The following is a 15,289-nucleotide window of genomic DNA, read 5'->3' as shown; positions in this document are numbered from 1 at the left end:
TCCGAATCGAAAACTGAATACCACTAAAACTGAAATAAGTTTATTTGGTTGTCGACTATTCAAATCAGCAAATCTTAGATGATTCTTAGATTTCATTTGAATCTTAGATCGGTTCAGCCATCTACGAAGAAAATGATTTACACAATTTTAATTTCGTTTCACATATCATCCTGTAGTTCCGGAATCAGAAGTCGGATCCAAACATAATTCAGGAACCTTGTTTAGGAGCATACGAATTTTCATATGAATCTAAGTTTGTAAAAAACGGTTGAGTCATCTTCGAAAATAAGGTAAAAAATTGAGTGAAATTATTTGTCACACACGCATTTGCTGATCTCGACGAACTGATTCGAATGGTATATGGATGTTATAATCTTCCAGCATTTATTGCTGTAGGTAGTTTAAAACAATATAATTAAAAAAAAATCTGCCATCATCTGGATTATATATGTCATATTCGAATGATTATGTTGCCAAAAACGAACCGTGCTAAAATCGGTCCGAGGCAAAATGTCATGAAAAAGGATGCTGTACACAGTCTTTTTGGTACTTAGAAACAATTGTATGTAACAGTATAAAAAATCGTGTTTTACGTTGCTCCCAAGCATTTCTTTGTCATACAGCGCTCAAAATTTCTACTGCTGGAATAGGGGAAAAATTCACTAACACAAAAATTTCGATATCTCCGTTAAAAATGATGATGATTTTAACAATATATGGCTTGTTGGATAGCTATTACCGTGCGAAATCTAAGTCCGAAAACATATTCTGTTTTCAAGGTCAATTGTGACAGATACTATCAAAAAACTGAAAATTTTGACATAAAGCTTCGTACAACTCAAAAAGTAAACATCCGATCTCAAAACCATTCAATAGCGTTCTGGGTGACGGGGAGACCTTTCATTTGCGACTAGTTTGATCAAAATCGGTCCAGCCATCTCTGAGATCTCGACCTTTTAGTTGACAACACACATACAGACACACACACACACACACACACACAGACACACACACATACACACACAGACATTTGCTCAGTTCGTCGAGCTGAATCGATTGGTATATGACATTCGGCCCTCCGGGCCTCGGAAAATTTTTCGTAAGTTTAAGCGAATTCTATACCTATTTTTTATATATATAAAAAAAGGTAAAAACATAATCTTGAAAATAAACATTTATCCTTACAGCACTCTGTAATTCCGGAACCGAAAGTGGGATTGTAAAACCGTTCTGAAATCAGACTGCGCCATCTCTAATAAAAATGAATGACATTTTTTGCCTTTCTCATATAGAAAGGTTATGCAATCACTGTGAAAACCGACTTTTGAACCGAGGCTCGGAGGGCCGAGTGTCATATACCATTCGACTCAGTTCGTCAAGTACGCAAAATGTCTGTGTGTGTATGTGTGTGTGTCTGTGTATGTGCGTATGTGTGTATGTAACGTTTTTTTGCACTAACTTTTCTCGGAGATGGCTGAACCGATTTTCACAAACTTAGATTTAAATGAAAGGTCTTGTGGTCCCATACAAAATTCCTGAATATTATTTAAATTCCGGTTCGGGAATTATGGGGTAAAATGTGCAAAAAATTGTGAAAATAAGTGCACTAACTTTTCTCAGAGATGGATGAACCGATTTTCACACACTTGGGTTCAAATGAAAGGTCTTGTAGTCCCATACAAAATTCCTAAATATTGTTTGGATCCGACTTCCGGTTCCGGAGTTATGGGGTAAAATGTGCAAAAAATGAAAATATGTTTTCTCGCTTTTCTCATAAATGGCGCGACCGATTTTCATAAACTTAGGTTCAAATGAAAGGTCCTGTGGTCCCATACGTAATTCCTGAATTTCATCTGGATCCGACTTCCGGATCCGGAAATATAGGGTAAAGTGTGTTAAAAATTGTATACCATCATTGAAAAGGACGAAAAACCGTAAAAAATTTTCTAAATCGACCTCAAATCTTTTCCACTTAATAGTTTTTTATCAGCAGACGGTCAAACAAACCGATATCGGTTATTGTTTTTAGGAATCGAAGAAATATATTTTGAAGAATATAACAGTATTATATATGATAGTGTGATTGATATGAGAAAGGCATCATTACACCACTAGGTGGATCAAAACAGGTTTTTTAAATTTTCAACACGAAACTGAGGAAGTCGAATCCGGATAATATTAATATATAAATCATTTCTATTTGAGTTTTTTTTAAATCGATTCTGTCTTTTTCGAGAAAATTGGCTTGGCTGCCAAGTGCCGCTGTATAGATTTATATGTATCAATTATGCACTGCATTCAGCAGTGATGTTCTTCTGTGGCTCAGTCGATTAAATGGCGTGCTCTGGGATCTAATTCTCGCTTCAAGTCGCGCTCTTGCTATCGATCCCATGTTTTTATTTCATTCGATTTCAAGCCATGTAATTTTTAAATCACACAATTTTACGTGTTCTTGAATATAAATTTGTGCGAAATACGACGCTCTAGTTATGTGCATCTTATGAGCTATAAAATCACAAGATTTTTTCGAACTGTGTACAAACGCAGCCATTTAAAGAGAAGTCATTTTTTGCGATCACGACAGAATAGCAGAAATCTAGCTGTTGAGTTGATAACTTAAAATCATCTAAAATTTTTCCCCTTTCTATACTGTTGGAATCTATTTGACACAAACATTGCATTTGGACGGGGCTAATCGATGAAACGATAGTTTCGGAACATGATCAGTTCTTCATACGAAATAAGTCATTTGTTTTTCGAAGCAAACATCTCCCTGAGATATGGAATTACCTAGCACAATCATTAGTAAAATATCCATCTCAGTTCTTCAACGAGCTAGAGTGGTTTAAACATTTGGTGTAGGATATCGAATTCGCGATATACAAGTACAGCTGCCATATAAAATGCTGAGTCTCGAAATGAAAAATCTTTCCGACATCTTTGATGCATGAACTACATAAAATCTGCGAAAATCTTGTTGAAACGTCTAAAATGTCTGCCAGTTTTTCGTAATAATCATAAAAATTTGTAGAGAAATCTGTGAATGTGGTAACCCTGTATACAAGAGAAAATCAAACGACAACGAGAAATGGAGGTAAAAATTAGATGATAAATAAAATGGGAGCGGGTCATTTCGCCGAATGGGCCATTTATCCAAAAGTCGTTTCACCCAATAGGCCATTTCGCCGAAAGTCGGTTCGCCGAATGGGTTATTTCGTCGAAAGGGTTATTTCGCCGTAAGGGTCAGGTCGCCCAAAGGGTCATTTCGACGAAAGGGTAGTTTTGAAAACATAACATAGTTTATTAGTCGGAAGCGGTGGCCTCTTGCATAAAAACCTATAATCGCCTCGATTTCTACTCAAAGCTAGGTTTCTTTGCTTCAGTTAGGTCCGAACGAGCGGTAGCGAGGACGGATAGCATACGAACAAAACGATGCGGCGAAGTTGCATTAGATATTTTTTCATCTGCACTCAGTTATCGGAAAATAACGCAAACAATTGCCTGGTAGATACATTAATAAAGTCAACTAGTTTTTTTTTGGGGAATCCCGTTCTGAGGATCATGAATAAACCTACAAAAATTATTTAAGTCTCTTGATCATTTCAGAAGTACGATTGTAGGTCAACAAAACGGGAGTAAACATAATCATTTTTTATTTGTCTTTTTTTAATCAATCCCAATCACGATATTAAGACTAATGAAGAATTCGGCGAAATGACCCTTTGGACGAAATCGCTTTCGATAAAATGATCCTTTCGGCGATACGACATTCGACGAAATGACTCTTTCGGCGAAATGACTCTTTCGGCGAAATGACTCTTTCGGCGAAATGGCGAATGGTTTCGGCTGCCGAGACATGTAAGATGTGCCTTCGTTAATTCCCAAAATTCCTCAATTGGTCGAAGTTGTGGACAATTTGGTGGATTCATGTCTTTTGGACGAAAGTGACATTTTTGGTAGTATACCATTCTACCGTTGATTTCGAGTAGTGGCAAGAAGCAAGATCTGGTCAGACGACAATAGGATCCTTGTGGCTTCGAATCATACGTAGAAGTCGTTTTTGTAAACATTCTTTGATGTATATTTTACTGTTCGTTGAAGCAGTGGTGATGAAGGGTTTCGAAATCCTACCGCAGCTACAAATTGCTTGTCAGCTCATAGCTTTCTTACCAAATATTTCGACTTCAATCGGTGTCTCGGACTGGTTTAACACTTGCCCTTCTCGCACCGTATAATATTGTGGTCCCGGCAAGGATTTGTAATCAAGTTTCACGTAGGTTTCGTCGTTCATGATTATGCAGTTCAAATTTCCAGCAAGAATCGTATTGTATAGCTTTCGAACCCTCGGCTTGATCGATGCTTCTTGTTTCGGACTACGTTTTGGTGGTTTCTGCTTCTTATAGGTTCAAAGATTCAAACGTTTGTTAGCACGAAGAACATTTGACTTCAAAATGTCCACTTTTTTGGCCACATCCCAAACTGAAACCTCCTTCTTTTGCTCGAACGTTTTCAGTATACGTTTATCCAATTGAGGGTTAGCAGGACCTTTTTTTCGACCCGTTTTCGGTTTATCCTCAAAGGTGTTATCCTTACCGAACTTCCTGATTGCATTTCGCACGGCTTTTTCACTTACTCCTTCCATTTTTGCTCTCTTTCTCAGTGACAGTCCGCGTTCTGTGCACCATTTGTATCCAATTTTTCGACGTTGTTCTGCTGAAAGTCCACGCATTTTGAAACAAACCAATGAAAACGAATAAACAACTGCACAAGTGGTTAGAGAAGAGTGTAAACAACAGGACGCAGCCATAAAAATTGACAGATTCTGAACCATTGCGAAATGGCAGCGGTTCTTGGTTGCGTCCATACTTTCTGTGACAGTCTTTAATAATAAAGCCAACAAATTTTTTTTCGGCGAAATGGCATTCAGCGAAATGGCATTCGGCGAAACGGCTCTCGGCGAAATAACACAGATCCAAATAAAATAAGGCTTTGATAGACAGGTACGATTTTTACGGTACGAAAGCCATTTCACCTAGGCCATTTCGTGGAAACAGGCATTATTCTTAGAATTGGTTTCAGTAAATTTTTACTATTTGGGTAAATCAAGAAAAATAAGTCAACCTACAAAGATGTCATTGCCAACAGGCAACGACGGATCACCGGCGACATTAGCGGTTCACAGTCTTTTCGCCAGTACTTCATTTTCTTGAGAATAATAAGTTCAAAACCCAGAAGAAACCTCGTTGAGTAGATAAAGGACTCGAAAAAGTGAAATGTTAAAGCTGTATGATTCACTGTTAATCAAACATACAAGATGCATAGTGTTATACGTGAAAGCTTACTTTTTCCTTATTCCTGGTTATAAATTCTACACTTCTAAGGGCAGAGAAAGTTTTTGTTTGAAAGATAGGATGATAATTAAATTCTGATAAAAATTTCTAGTCTGGCAAACCATCTGTATGTACAGTAAAATTAGACAACTATAAATTTCGGATAGTGAAAAATTGTCAAAAAGTGGGTGGAGATTCAAAATCGGCTCAAAACTTCAAGCAGGAGTGGACAAACGCTTACAAAACCAGAGGAAGAAGGTTTGTTTAAACCTTGATGGCAAATCGAACGTTCGGAAAGTTTGGGCGTGCAATTAGGTATCGATTGTGGATGATTCACAACGAAATTTATCTAACTTTAAAATGAACCTTGAGCCGGCCTGCTCTAATATATAGTTTTACATTCGATTTTTTTCTCAATTTTTCGACACTCTATTCAGAACTTAATTTAGGACTTAACCATTTTTTGTACACTGAGCTCATAATCGTTTCCATTGTTTTTACGTCTTCGACTCGTCAGTGCCTAATAGTTTAGGTTGAGCTGTTATGCCACTCAGCAGTTCAACATAAATCGCTGACCAGACATGAAGTTTCTGCTACTTGCAGAATACCTACAGTTTTGTACCGCAGTGTTAATGTTAAGTTGCTGAGTGACATAACAGTTCAATATAAACTGTTTACACTGACGAGTCGAAGACGAAATATAGAGATATAATATTACTATTTTGATGTATGCATATATGACCGCTTTTGTATGGGTCGTAAAAACTTGTTCTCGATTGAAAACATAACGCATTCTGTGAAGGAAACCACGATCGAAAAGTTGCCAACCAATGTTCTATTCAACCCAAGCCCTCACCACCAGCCCAGTTGGGATGAAAGCGCCACCATGTTGAAGTAACAGACGTTGAATAAAAAGCAATTTTACTCTACCGAGTAAAATTGAATATAATCATTTATTTGTAATTGACGCCGGATATTGCCTGACTTAGACAAGATTATAGCGGCGCGTTCTTTTGCGAAGAGCTAATCGATCTAAAAATAATAACCACAGTCGATAGGGAAACTGGGTCTAGGTTTATTTTTTTTGTTGCTCTGGAACAGACAAGTAGTTGATCGTTTGCTTACGCTTGTGTTGAATTGAATGAAGTTTTACAATGCGTAGACGGCAAAGTTCGGCCGCATCATCGGTGTTTTAGCTTGAATGAAGTGTTTATATTTTGGACAGTTGAAATTTGAAATCGGTTAAAATCAGAACTGTAGTGAGCAATATTAGTCTTGTCTTGTTGGATAAATCCTCTTTCATAAGCGTAGTTCAAACAGAACACTTCCAACATCCGCATACGGGCGTCGATCCTGCAGCGGTCAAAATGCAATTCATATTTCCCGTGTTTCTCGCGGAGGTCATTTTTCCAGCTTAACGATTAAATATTGTTTCGCTACAATGTGAATTCACACCTCACATACCGGTGTCCGACGCACAACGACCCCGAACGCCTTGAAGTGAGGTGAGTGAGAGCGCACACGGCCCGGAGGAAGTCAACAAAGCCGGAGGGGAAAGTCACTTATCGTACCTCGCAGCAGGACATCGATCAGCTGCAAATTGTGAAAGCCTGTCTGCCCTCGGTCGAACGATGTGTGTCGAGCTGATTCACTGCGTTTTTTTTCTGTGATTTGAAGCTTCCTTTCCCTTTCTTTCCTGGGTGGGCAGAGAGGCCTCCCGCTGCGAGTCCGGATGAATGTGGCGATTTGACGACGACAAACGACTCCACTCGATTGGAGGTCGAAATTTACAACCCCTAGTTTGGCAAGTATCCGTGCAGTTTCGGGCGTTGGTTTTATCTTTGATTTTTTTTGTCTGGTCCGAACTGAATCCGGGTTTTGATTGTTTTTTTTTTTCTTCATGCTTTGATTGCCAATGGCTGCAGAGTATTGTTGCATGTGTCAGCCAATTCGGAAGCTGCTGTGAATCCGTTGAGAGCCCGTCGTTCAAGCGACGAAGGTTGATGAGTGATGCCGAGATTGGATTATAATTTTCGTAATTAATTTATGGTGAAGCGGTAGTCCTACGTTCTGCTCTATGAGTAGCATCGTGATTCATCGTCAGTTGCCCCCAAAATTGGCACTGATTTGCTATTTTTATTTTATGAATTTTCGTTTTCTTATATTTTTCTGCTTCAATTCCAGTATATTACAAAAGGTTTATCTGCTGAACATAGAAAGCATTATAATGTATGTATTTTCATAATTATTAAATAAATAAAAAAAACTCAATTTCAGACCGAAAGAGTAGTTAACCTTCTTAAACGTCAAATAAGTGCTAAAAAGCAGCGAAATTTTAAGATTTATCGTTTTCGGATAAAAACTCAACAAAATTTATTTTTTCCATATCGGAAAATTAAGCTAATTTTGCCATATCCGCAAATTGTCTGCCAGATCACGAATTCGTTGGTAAGCTTCAATTTTTTCGGTTTATTTGAACATTCAGCGTTGTTGATCACTTTTCAGCTATGTCAAAATATTTTTTTGGTAATCGTGACACTTTGCATGAAATTCATATCGAACATTTATGCATTGTTGATCACCAATCGATTGAATATTGCTTCAATTAAAATTTTTAACAGGAAATTCTAAGTCATATTTACTAAAAATCTCATGAAATTTTGTAGTTTTACAAAAAAATTTGAATATGTTTTTTGTGACTTAGCTAAGCACGCATTCAAGAATATTCGTGTATCAACCGACTAAATTATCAGGTGTACAACTTTGCTTCCGCCGTTTTCCGATAGGTGGCTGTAGCGAAAATGCCTTTTTGAGCCCAATTCTCGCCATTTGCGGGAAGTTTTACTTTTCTGTTACAATTCGAAAAAAATGCAACTGAAGCGCATCGAATGCTTTCAGAAACTTACGGTGAAGCTGCTCTGAGTAAAAGAACGTGTCGGGAGTGGTTTCAACGCTTTAAAAATTGTAATTTCGATGTCGAAGACAAACATGGTGGTGGAAGAGAAAAATCCTTCAAAGATGAATTACAATTTACTACGAGCTCTTTAAACCGGGTGAAACCATCACAGGAGATCGCTACCGAACGCAACTGATGCGCCTTAGTCGCGCGCTAAAAGAGAAGCGGCCACAGTATCAAGAGCGACATGGCAAAGTCATCCTCCAACACGACAATGCTCGGCCTCACGTCGCAAAAGTGGTCAAAAAGTACCTGGAAACGCTGAAATGGGAAGGCAAGACTTCCGCCGTATTCCCCAGATGTCGCCCCTTCCGACTTCCACCTATTCCGTTCGATGGCACACGGCCTGGCAGATCAACATTTTCAATCCTTCGAAGAGTTGGAAAAATGGATTGCTTCCTGGATAGCGTCAAAAGCGAACTCATTTTTTCGAGCCGGGATCCGAAAGTTTCCGGGAAGATGGGAGATATTATGTCATTCTTTTCGTAATAGCTAAATATTACGAATTTCTTTCTTGATGTCTATTTGAACCCAATTTTGATTACTACGATTTAGTTGTGCTGATCTAAAAATAGAATCACAAGCTTAATGTATTTATAGCCAACGTTAAGGCGTATGAATTTTGCCATAAAAATAATTGAGGGGGAGAGCTTAATTGCAACGCAAGGCCATGGTATCCGATTGTTAGTGAGTGGAAATACGGCCATTATATTATAAGCCCTACTAAATGACTTCGTCACCCAGATATGAGAACGCTTTCATAGCTGCTTCGAACTGTTTAATTTTTTGTCTCTTTCCTTCCTTATAGATGTTTTTGTTTCTTTTTGTTCGACGTTTCGCTTTTCGTGGTAATGAATAAACGAATTGCAAAATCTGGTATGCGTTTACTATTAATAATTTTAAATCAAAATCAATCATTTCTCGAGCATAAAATAAATTCTTTGCCAATGTTAAATGTGAATGAGATGATACAGATATTAAATTTACTTCGACAAATAACTTTCCAATCCTTCGTGGAATTTGAACGGGATGGTTTTGGTTTTTCTATGGAAATTCAAAGTTTTGGTTATACCACTCGAATCCGATCGTCGAGATCGGCAAAGTCTGTATGTGTGTGCTCAACAAATTGAGTGCACTTTCTCTCAGAGTTGGCTGAACCGATTTTCATAAGATTAGATCGGTTGAAATGTCTTGTGATTCAATACAATGCTCAAGAATTTTAGTTGAATCCAAATTCCGGTTACGGAGTTACAGGAAGATAAGTGCAAACATTTTGATTAGATGCTTTTCATAAAAGACCGTGTAGAGAGCTGCGATTCGCTTGAAAATTGATCATAAATTTCTCTAGTTACTAGATCTTGCAGACAGATAACCTACTGTTATACCCAGTTTACGGTTGCGTAAGTACCGAAAAAAAGCAAACTTTCTCAGTGAAGATTTCTCAGAGATGAATGGGTGAATTTTCACAAACTTAGGTGTAAATGAAAGGTATTATAATTTTACACGATACTCGTGAACATTATGCGTATCCGACTTTCGGCATTAAAAGGTGATATAGGCTCAAACTATTAAACAGTTGTTAAAGAGCGACAATGTGGGAAACGGACAAAATCGGATCTGTTCAATACTGTTCACAAATTGAAAAGGTGATGCTAGTTTATATCCAAATAAACTTTTATGTTTTCTTTCAGGACTCAATTTTTCTTTAAATGCATTAGTAACACTTATAAAATAGGAGTAACAAGAGAAAGGATTTATCGCACCTCTAGGTGCTTTAAAACAAGGTTTTTCGTAAATTCCGATCGATTTAAGCCTAGATATAATGGGACATTCATAAATGCAAACATACGTTGACTTTCATGTATCTAGATATATTAAACATTATCGGATGATTCGAAAAAATTTGTGTAGCTATTTTGTGAAATTAAGGAGATTACATAAAGGTAATAAATATTTTAATACCAGCTGAATGGCCCGGTGTTGCTCGGAAATGTTTCGGGAATACTCTGATTGTAGTGAAACATAACTAAGACGGCAACTCGATTAAACAATGCTCCGTAAATGTTCAGATTGTTCACGGTCAGTATTCCATCTCAGATCTCACAATAATCATAATTTTCATGGTATCCTCGTCAAATTGGGTCAGTTTTGTGTTGTTATGTTTTCCGTAAAATTCGATCAATTTTAACTTACACTTCTCATGTTTGGGGAACTTGCTACAGAAATGACATTATAATTTCGATTGATATAATATAAAATATATCTTTTTTTGTCAAGAAGCATCGTTGCTCGTCACATAAATTTTATATTAAACTCTCCATTTTTAGTGCACTTACTACAGCTCTCCTCCATTATAAGCCTCATGACCACCTCTGAATATCGCCAAGCTTGGTGACGATTTCTTTAGTTGTTTCGTAGTTATGCTGAAACTTGCATACACTCGCGTTCATAAGCAGATCAATATTATTGTCCCTTAGTTATTTGAATTTCCCGGCATATTATCATATCTTCGGTATGCAAAATGTTCCTATGGTCTCCAAAACGTATTAATTTTCGTCAAATTATATGACCGCCCCCCCCTCCCGGTTAATGACACTTGCTACCATCCCTCCCCTATAAATATACCCCTAAGACCATCTCTGAAACGCAAGAATTACCTGTGCCAAGTTTGGTGGCAATCCGTTAAGGATCCGGAGTTTTGGCGTTACAAACATACAAACTTACATCCTCTTTTATAGATATAGATTAGACTTCGAATAAATTAATCAGCCCTCAAAATCATTTAAACAGGGTTTACAATATTCAATCCATTATTCTGCCAAAATTCGAGTTTTTTTGTATATATTATGAACTTCTCACTAGAATTTACTAAAAATGACAGAAAATGCTGACAGCAGCACTTTAATACATTCATACATTACTCACTGTCAGAATAAGAAAATAATAACAAAACGAGCTATCATCGTAAATTTATTCATTACTTTACTATTCCCAACAATTCTTGCAACATTTCACAATCCATTATGATAGCTAAATAAGCAATGATAACTGAATAAACTATAGTTATAATATTGGTTTGCTCTTCGCTTATGATCGGGTTAAGTCATCAGAAAGTAAGTCAAGGAGGTGCTCACAAGTCCCTATCTCATGCCTCCCAATGGAACGTATGATGACAGTTTATCTTTGGAATGAAGAAATTCTAGAACGATGTGCGTGGTATCTGTAATTGATGAAAAGTCAAACAGTATGGTCGGTCCTTGTAACACTGAACTGTATTCAATATTCGCAATACCACAAGTTTGAATCCTGGATTAAATAACTGGTATCAATAATATAACCATACTCTAGAGGAAAAATAAGTCCACTTACTCATCTTCCAATGTAAAGAAGATGAGCTCAATCGGACCAAACCATATTAGTTCTTTATAATTCTTCAATTGAATTCCATGGTCTACGATATGACAGTCAATCGCAAATTTTGTCTCAGCACTCGATCAGAAATTTCATTAGACTGGTTATGCTTGAAAAGGTCGGTTAGTCGTTAGGTGATTCCGAGCTAGCCGCCTTTTGTCTGGAATCGTGGAGTCTATAACAGTGAGTTACCATTCAGTTCATCTCATGCCTCCACGTGTGTCTCTTGATGACCAGCGTCGACTGAGTGCTAACGCATTTTTTTTTCAGTATTTATGATTTGTAGACCAATCATTAAGTTCGGAAAAAATCGCATGAGCTTTTGTGTATGAAGTTAAGTGCAAAGCTCGAATTAATCTCAATAATGGCGTTTTTATCTCGTCAAAGATTCAATATTCAATACGTAATTTGTGTTATATTGAACTTTTCTAACCAGCCGAATTACGTCAAACATTTATTCGTAATATCAACAATTTTATTCTAAAACACGCCAGCGACCAGCAGCCAAGCACATGAATATTGTTTATGAGCGCGTGGAAACTGTACTGCTCTGATTCACAAATTTGACAACAGTTCAAAACAGTTTTCCCCAAACCACACCAAACCCCGACCGACGCCACGGTTTTACAGGGCGAAATGCCACAAATCTGAGCCGGCCGTCGAAGCATATGTGTAATTTAATTTTATTCCGAACATAAACAACTATCTCGCATCGCAGAAAATAACCAACATTCCGCGAATCGTAACTTCCCACCGAAGATTTAATTAGCTTTTTTCGTTCAATTCTTCCCGACGCAAACACTCTAAATCAGGGCGGACTGTGGTTGGTGTTGCGGAGATAAAGTTCCTCCACACCTTTGAGCAACATAAATTACGTCTTGCCTCCTCCAAATCTGAGCAACTGGGACGTAGAGTAGAATTCGCATTTTTATAACATGTAACCTACACAAACACACATACGTAGCCACCGAATGGTAAACCGAACCACCCGACGCAAAAAGAATAACAAATGGCGGGAAATCTCGCGGGTGTATCCCCAGTATTCCGCCCACCATTTACCACGATAGATATCCTCCGAATCAATGGACGAAAACCACCGAGCGCTCTTCTCTTTGGTGGTGAGGAAAATCTGGCTCTCCTCCTCAAGTGGGTGCCGTTTCTGTTCTGCTAGAGTTGATCGTAAAAAGTGTAAAGTTGTTTATACGCGATTATCGCGTACGCCTAATAACTCTTGCAGCTCGTAAAATTTATATCGAAAAACTCGGCTCGGATCGTCCCTCGCGGTGCTGCTGCTGGTCCCAATGCGGCTCAGCAGCACAGCCACCGCCGCCGATAGAATCGTAACAAGCTCCATTCGCTTTCGGTCGGCTTCACAGCGCCGGTGGTTGGTGCGGCATGGCACGAGGAAGTTCCTAGAGGAAGGCCCTAGAAACAAACCAACTTGTGTGTGCTAAAGTCAATTTTCTTGTGTTTCTAGTGTGTTTGTGTGTGTGTGTGCATGGTCGCGGCAGGAAGACATTTGGAACACTTCAAAGAAGAAAAATTTTGGGTGCATCCATGCACAGTGAAAAATGGTGCAATATCAATGATTGATAGAGATTTTTATTTGGGACTCGGGGGACGTTTTTGTTAACGAACCGGGAGTTGGAAACTTAATTACAATGAGTTGTGTAATGATTGTATCTCTTGTTTTTGAAATGGTATAAAGTATTTTTTTAACATCGTCTGAGATTAATCCCGGATTTATTGTGCTGTGAAATGAAATTCTGTCGTGAGTAAATAAGTGTGATAATCGAAAGGTGTTTAGGCACGCATTTTTAAAATATCCAAGCATTTAGAAAAAAGTCCCATATATCATGCGCTCAAACTACCAGGTGTTTCACAAAATTGTTCCACTAAATTGAAATGTACGATTTGGACTAGGAAATGTGAACGATTACACTGACCTAAGAAAGCAAGGGATATATCAAATATGTCATAATAGCAAATCCATCGATTCACTTTTTATGGTAAGGCTTGAAAAAAAGGCAAAAACCTTTTCCTAAGGAAGCAAAGTGGCTGTTTGTGATAAAGTCGGGAAGGATTCATTTAAATCTGAAAGGGTGCTGCCGAATTCGAATATGATTTCGCATGAGATTCATCTATTCGAGTCTTATACTGAAAAAAAAAGGATTTTCAAAATTTAAAATCGATTTACAAAACACCTTTTCTCAATTCAATGAAATATTGTCTCAAGGTGAGTAATTATTTTCACTGTTAACCTTTCACATGTTGCAAAGAAGGCACATTTTTTTAAGGGAATTTTTTTTTCCAACAAAAACTTTTTCTTATCCAACTCTGGTACTCTAATACTAGCCACTAGCAATAGGGTATTCGGTGTAATTTGATGATGATCAATTTCAATTTAGGTTTCACTGAAAAGACACTAGATAAAAAATATCAGTTCGTACAAGTAAAAGGCTTTTGGTAAAAAAATTTTTGCCTGTCTCGCAATGTACGAACGGTTGGTAGGGAACATAATTACCTATCTTGGGACAAAATTTTATCAAAATCAAAAATGGTTTTCTTTTCATAAGTCGATTATAAATTTTTAAAGTAATTTTTTTATTGTGGTACTCAATGAGGATTATTTTCATAATTTTTACACGAAAATATGACTGATTTCGTGCTAGGACAACAATTTTTTGTAGGGTTTGTTATTTTTCCACTTTAACTGTGTAGAAAAGAATATGTTTAATAAGTTTGACCCTTTTCAAAAGACAGTCTAGATCAATGTTTGAAAAACAAAGGTATGACAAAGTCTACATGTCCAGAAAGATTCATTCAAATCTGATAGAGTGTTGCCAATTGTGAATATGATTTGGTACAAAAACACATTTTAACTACGGTCTCACATTGACCAGGTGCTTCTTATGCGTCTATCGTTAGTAATATCACAAAACAATAAACCGCTATGTATTTTACAGCTAAAGCACTGAACAGTTATTAAGTGAAGAAAACGAATAAAATCCTGTTTTAATCCACCTAGTGGTGTAATGATGCCTTTCTCATATCAATCATACTATCATATATAATACTGTGGTATTCTTCAAAATTATTTTTCTTCGATTCTTAAAAGAATAACCGAAATAGATTTGTTTGACCGTCTACTGATAAAAACTATCAATTGGAAAACATTTGAGGTCGATTTAGAAAACTTTTTACGGTTTTTCGCTCTTTTCAGTTATGGTATAAAATTTTTAACATACTTTACCCTATATTTCCGGATCCGGAAGTCGGATCCTGATGAAATTTAGGAATTACGTATGGGATCACAGGACCTTTCATTTGAATCTAAGTTTGTGAAAATCGGTTCAGTTATCCCCCAGAAAAGTTAGTGCACTTATTTTCACAATTTTTTGTACATTTTACCCCATAATTCCGGAACTGGAAGTCGGATCCAAATAATATTCAGGAATTTTGTATGGGACCACGAGACCTTTCATTTGAATCTAAGTTTGTGAAAATCGGTTCAGCCATCTCCGAGAAAAGTTAGTGCAAAAAAACGTTACACACACACATACTCACACACACAGACATTTCGCGTACTCGA

At 37.3% G+C, this 15,289-nt stretch overlaps 1 protein-coding gene across 7 annotated transcripts in view; it reads left to right on the top strand.

Annotated features, from left to right (window-relative positions):
* LOC131431671 (probable G-protein coupled receptor Mth-like 1) overlaps positions 1-15,289 on the top strand; it is a 312,811-nt gene that overhangs the window by 129,761 nt on the left and 167,761 nt on the right. The gene's annotated exons all lie outside the window — the stretch shown is intronic.

The sequence above is a fragment of the Malaya genurostris genome, chromosome 2, assembly GCF_030247185.1.
Source record: "Malaya genurostris strain Urasoe2022 chromosome 2, Malgen_1.1, whole genome shotgun sequence".
NCBI classification, from domain to species: Eukaryota; Metazoa; Arthropoda; class Insecta; order Diptera; family Culicidae; genus Malaya; species Malaya genurostris.
The sequence above is the reverse complement of the archived record's forward strand: the minus strand, read 5'-3'. Positions and strand labels throughout refer to the sequence as shown.